This window comes from Crinia signifera, chromosome 4 (assembly GCF_055691185.1).
Source record: "Crinia signifera chromosome 4, ASM5569118v1, whole genome shotgun sequence".
NCBI lineage: Eukaryota > Metazoa > Chordata > Amphibia > Anura > Myobatrachidae > Crinia > Crinia signifera.
Window position 1 is genome coordinate 160,892,241 of NC_139220.1, and position 6,327 is coordinate 160,898,567.

At 42.6% G+C, this 6,327-nt stretch overlaps 1 long non-coding RNA gene across 1 annotated transcript; it reads right to left on the reverse strand.

Moving 5' to 3' along the window:
- Positions 1–832: 832 nt before the first annotated feature.
- Positions 833–4,268, reverse strand: LOC146074593 (uncharacterized). Its single transcript, XR_014473437.1, has 2 exons — positions 2,007–4,268; positions 833–1,573 (listed from the first exon to the last, which is right to left on the reverse strand). It is a non-coding gene; the product is annotated as an uncharacterized LOC146074593 (long non-coding RNA).
- Between the last annotated feature and the right edge of the window lie 2,059 nt (positions 4,269–6,327).

The following is a 6,327-nucleotide window of genomic DNA, read 5'->3' on the forward strand; positions in this document are numbered from 1 at the left end:
AACCTGAGAATACTCAGTGTGGTGGCAGGCTATCCAGGGAACTACCAGGATGCCCATATTCTGCATCACTCAGCCCTCTGGGACCGCTTCCAGGACCAGCAGATGTCGGAGGGCTGGCTGCTTGGTAAGTACACTTTTGGTTATGTAAATATTTTTTCACAATGTATGTGTTTTATAAAAGATTTTGCACTCCTCTGTAGTGTTTTGTTAGTGTATTCAGTTGGGTTAGGAATGCATGTGACCCAAAAACACTTACAAAGGTGATTTCACTAAGGACAACTAATGTGTATGCATGTTTAGGGAACCACTAATTAGCAACTGCTTTATCAAGTTAACCCTGTGCTATAGTTTCATAATGTCCAGGCTTGCTGCATGTTACATAACATTGCCCTGGCCCAACCACATTATGTGGAGGATGGCAATGCAGCAGTCGTGCTGAAGCTACACAACCTAGGGTAGTTAGGACTATGCAGAGGGGGGATCTGATTCATACTGACATTATAAAGCGGTATTTCTCAGGTAATTGCCTAGTTTCAATATCCTACAATGTAAATGTTGTCAAAGTGTGTTGACATAAAATGCACATAAAGCAATTACCTAACAATCTAACCAATGTTTAAGGGAGTAAGGGGACCCCACTGAGAAATGAAGGGAAACCTGAGGTGTCCTTTGGTGTGAACATGCTGGTAAGTGAATACAATAGTACATGACAATAAATAAACTAACAACCACTATATTTAAAAATAAAAAATAAATAAAAGGATGAGACCATTGGAGGTAAAACAACCCAATAGTACAGTTAGATATGATGGGAAAAACCACAGACACATGCTACCGTAAATTAACGTGTTTACTAAAGTATGCATCGAAACAATTTAGGAATGATAATTCCATGAAATTATTACATGTACCAATTGTACAAACAGAAAATATTAATCCACAACTTGTGAACAATAATACATTGCTCTTTTTTTATCTGTGTACACGCAGAGCCCCCCTTTGCCCCTGTCCCAAGCCCACCCCTGGTTTGCACACTCCTACGTGGGGGAGAAGTTGGGGAGCTGCTCATTGGTGTACTTGACACACTGCTAATTGTGGAAGTTGCTGCCCCTAATAAATTTTGCTCTTGGGTATTTAATTGGGTCTGCAGAGAGACCAAAGCACTATATGGGCTGATCTCACCCAGACGCGTGTCCAGAGAGGCAGCCATTCTAACTTGTGTGCCCACACTTGCAAGGACACTGCTGCCCACTTTTTTTAAGTTGCTGAAAGCTGTTTCTTAGGTATCCTTACATGATGCCCATTTGATGGCTTTGTGTCTCCATAAATATAATTTGTTTTTCTTTAAAGGAATGTAAAGAGCGTGCTATTTTATCTGCTGTAGATGGTGTAGGGGGTGGTTGGATGGCTGGTGTTTTTTGGGTTGTCATTACATTTGAGGGCCTTTGAGTGACGGTTGGCTGTGTGTTTTCCTCCTCAGATGAAAATGATTCTATTGGGAGAAGAATGATTCATGTGTCCTCTTCCATCATTTGGGGTTGGTCGGATGTTTGCACCAGTTGTTGTGATGTGCCTGTGAAAAATATGAAATGCCAACATGAGTGTGATTGTGCATTTAAGGAGTTTCTTTTGGTATGGCACATAATAATGGGTAGTGTACAGTAAAATAAGATCAACAGCATATTGTTTAATGCTATGATGGTAGATTTGTCTGCTGGGGTTGTTTGTAAATGAATGCTTCCCTTGCTATGTAGTGGGTTTCATTTTCTCAAAGCCATGCACAGAAGATCTGCAATGTGCCATTTGGCCGCCCATTACCCTATATTACATATATTTATTGTGCATGTGTTCAGATCTCAACATGGTTTTACACGTTGGTATAACATTATAGTTAAAAATAAGCTAGATTTGGTTACGGGAGGGGTTGTGTACATAGCACTATAGTGTATTCTGCATGTTACATATGTGTGTACTGTATGATTAATGTTTTTTTTTTATTCTCTTACCTGCAGCCTCTGAATCCGGACATACGCGTCGGCCTGTGTGTGGTGCTTGAGCACTTTGGAAATGTTGAGCTGCAAAAAATGGCGGACAGCAGTTACAAATATTGCAAGGATTATATTTAATTCCAGCATGCATCATTACATTCCCTTTCTCACACATGGCTCAGGATTATCAATGATGTGTGTCCATTATTGTGTGGTTATATTATAGAACCACATATTTTAAACATATTGATGGCAAAATTATTGACTGTACAAATGCACATAATGGAGCCGATAATGCTATTACTGTATTTGAAAAATGTTTTGTCCCTCAGCAATATGTGCCTGTAACATCATTTGCTAGGCATTTGAACAATACCAGCAGTTGTGGAACTACATGATCCAGCTTAGCCAATAATTGAGCTTTGTGAACAGTACATTTACATGTAGCGACCTTGCTGGGATGTGTAGTGCCACAGCAGCACTATTGTTATGTAAAGATTAAAACCATTATCGGATAAAAACATTGCAAAGCTTAATGTAAGAGAAAACGTGGAAACACTTACCAGCTGGTGGTGGCGTTGGTGGCCTATTGGTGTCAGCAATATGGAGCCCTGGAAGGACCGCTGGTGGAATGATTCTTTTAAGTTGTTTTTCATATTATGTGTATGTAACCGGTTGGCTGGTACCTCCCCCAGTGTGGCTGGCCTCTTTTATTTTTGTAGCCATCTTGGCTTTGAGTAGTCTTTTGATGTCATTAAATCTTTTTTAACATTTCTTAAACTTCTTTTGTGGCTTCTTACGGCATTAACTGCTGCAGTGATGGAGTCCCACATGGCCCTCTTCCGCTGCACAGTGGTCCTGTTGTTGTGTTTCCCCAGCAGCCTGCCAAGTACAGGCACTATGGCGCAAATGAGGGCCGCATTTTCCTCATATGAGAAGCGCACCTTGCGGCCACTTTGGGTGCAGCCACTTTCTGGGTCGTCCTCACCCTCCTCAGCGCCAATGTCCCCCTCCTCCTCCTGTGCGGCATCACGCTCCTCCTCCTCAGTTCCATCTCCCTCCACCACAGGCCAGTCTACCTCTGAGATGTGGCTCTCCTGCATCTCCTCCTCGGACTGTGTTGTGAACAGGTCCTCCTGTGTGAGGGGTTAAGGTAGGGAGGCAATAGGGTCCTCCACCTCCTCTTGCTGTGCCTGCTCCTCCTGGCTCCTCCCTGGCCCGGGCCTTGTTGGGCCCATGCTGCCTGGCAAAGTGCTGCCTCTCCCTCTGACACTGCTGGCTGGGACTGGCCCCCTGCTGCCTCTGCCACATGCACTCCCAGACATGCCTCCACTCCCTGACATTCCTCCTCTCTTGTCCATTGTCTTCACCTTACTACCTTTCAAAGGTACCCCTTTATATAGGGGGTGTGATGCATATTGTAGGGGACTTAGGTGGGCCAATAGTTTAGGGGGTTGTTTGGTATGCAGAGGCAGTGTAGTAATTTGCAATCCGGTTGGTCAGTAATTTGCACATGACCTGCGCTGGAAATCGCACATTACTGGGTCTAAAAATTGCATCATATTGCATCTCATTGCACTTTATCACATTTTTTGGCGGCAAATTTGCATCCCATTTAATAATTCTTATTCTAATGGCCTTTTAAAAAATGGGCTTGGAAATAATATTTTATATATTCAATAATGTTTTTATATGTATTGGATCACATTTATTCAGCAATCGATTGTTTTTATAAATAAATATTAAAAATGTACTTATATGTAAAAATATACACTGGTGTGCATTTTTGTTTATTGGTTGAAAGAGAATGAAGGTCATATACCCAGTGATATAGCATATAGCTAATAACATGGACTAGCATAAAAGAACCAGGAGTTTGAATCCTAGTTGGAAAAGTTTTATATTTTCCCTTTTTGGGGGGGATATTGTTTTTTCATTCAGTCAAGTCAATATTTTTTATTAGCACAGCTTTCATACATGATTTAGCTCTTCTAGTTGTGCCTAATGGTAAGCGTTAAACTGACATGCCACATGTGCACATTCTGTGTGTGACTGCAGCTGTATCTGCATTTTCTACTGACACTCTAACATAGAATTGATTATTCAGATAGGGAATATGGGCATGCTCATGGAGCGATACTAAGTAAGACTAGATGGTCAAAGGTTATCCGGGCTTTGCTGGATGACAATCCCAGACCCTAGATAACCACCAGGATCCTGTACTAGAATTATGCCAGCCTTATCCGAACCTTATCCAAATTTTCAGGGAGGAGTGTGTGTGTGTGTCGGGGGGGGGGGGGGGGGGGGGGGGTAGGCTATGCTCTGCGTTGGCCAAGTGGCACAGGAGCTGAAGGCTTGTATGTACCCTCCGTAACACGACTCATAACATGGAGGCTAAAAGGTGAAGGACACATCTTATAGGTAATTGGCCATTTTACTTTGTTGTGAAACACTGGGAAGCCATTTAGTTTAAACTACAAGGCATGAGAAAAAAACATAGAAATTGCACATTTTTTTCTATTATTTTGTGGGGAAATTCATTTTTTTGATGAATAAATGTGTCAATGAACCAATATTCCCTTTAAACTAAGAGATCTAAAATTAAAAAATTAAAAAAGAAAACAAACGTAATCTTCTCAGAGTGCAACGATGAAACAATTTGCTGTTCAGCATGATTTAGCACATTGCTTCCCTCACCATTTGTTATTGATCTGACCTTCATACCTCCATGTTGGTTTGTTTCTACCCAGTTTGTCTTATCAATGTTGTTTCCAATTGTAGAGAGCAACGGAATGTGCTGCGCTATATAAGAAACTGTACATAAATACATAAATAATATTGCTCATGCTCATAGCCTATTTTTTTAAATATTGGTTTCAATGAAAGTCCTCAAAACCCACCATCCCCAAAGATATCTTGTTAAAATAAACTTTTCACCTCCATCCAGAAAAGCTTAAGCTGCAGACAGCACAATTAAAGAAGTTAGGGTACAATATGGATATATTCCTACCCCTAGCTGTGCTTGTTTACTGAACTGCAGGCTCAGTGGTTTTGTTACCATAGATACCATTGGTCCCCAGTGTAAGTCAGCATGTTGTCACTATACACACAGGTAATAAATCCTGATGGACTAGAAAATAGAACAAGCTGAATTCCTAAACCAAAATGCATTTGGAAGGTGTCAGTAGGGCTGATTTATGAACATTGTTTGCACGAAACGATTGCAACCACATCCTTGCATTCATTGCTTCATCTAGTGTAATTAATGCACATGAAGCAATGTAAGTAAATGAGCCCTTATTTATTATTTCATTGTCTGCTCAAAGTGCAGTCAATGCAGGTTACAGAACGTCCAAGAAACTTCCAAATGTACAGTACATAGGGCCTGATTTGCTCACTGGACTGCAAATGGTGGCGTTACACCCCCACGCTCGTGGCGCCTGTCAATCACCGAGCGAATGAGTGGCCAGCATGCGTAGTTTTCGATAATTGCCAGGGATTCAGTATTGAATCCCGGCGGTCGGGATCCCGGCGTTCAGAATCCCGACGCCGGAATCCCGGCAGCCGAAATGCCGACAAGGGGGGGACGTGGATCGCCACGCAGCGGGCCCGGTGCCTCGCTACGCTCGGCACACTAATTTATTCTCCCTCCAGGGGTGTCGTGGACACCCCTGGAGGGAGAATGTGTCGGCATTTCGGCGGTCGGGATTCCGGCGTCGGGATTCTGAATGCCGGGATTGTAACTGCATACCAATTGCCAGGGCTGGGAATTCGCAGTCCTGCGTATGGGTCTGAATTGAGCCCATAATCTGGAGGATGTAAGTAAACACTATGCAATGTATCACAGTTGATATTTAACAACTCGACTGTAGTGTGTGCAGAACGGTCAGAACCCCCAACATTACCCCTAATTTATGCACGTATCTACTGGTATTGTGCTTTTCTCTCTCTTAGGGACCCATTTATGATTCAATATTTGTGATTTGTTTGTTTTTTTCTGGTGGAAGCCCCTTGTAGCCTATGGACTACTCACCGCACCGCCTGCTCGGCAGATGGTTTCCCCAGAACCCTCCCAAGAAGTGGCCAGTGCATGGTCTCCTTTCAGATGCACAGTAATACATCCAGCCATAAGATCCTGCCCAGATCGCATTGAATATGCAATTCATAATTAATGCTAGTGAAAACACATGTGCATGCATTTGTTACAGGCAGTCCCTCCGTGAATGCTTACAATAAGATATGTTCCAGAATGCAAAGGAACACAAACACAGGGACTGATTCAGACTTGTCCGCTAGGCTGCGTATGTTTGCAGCCTAGCAAACAGGGAAATCCCCCCCC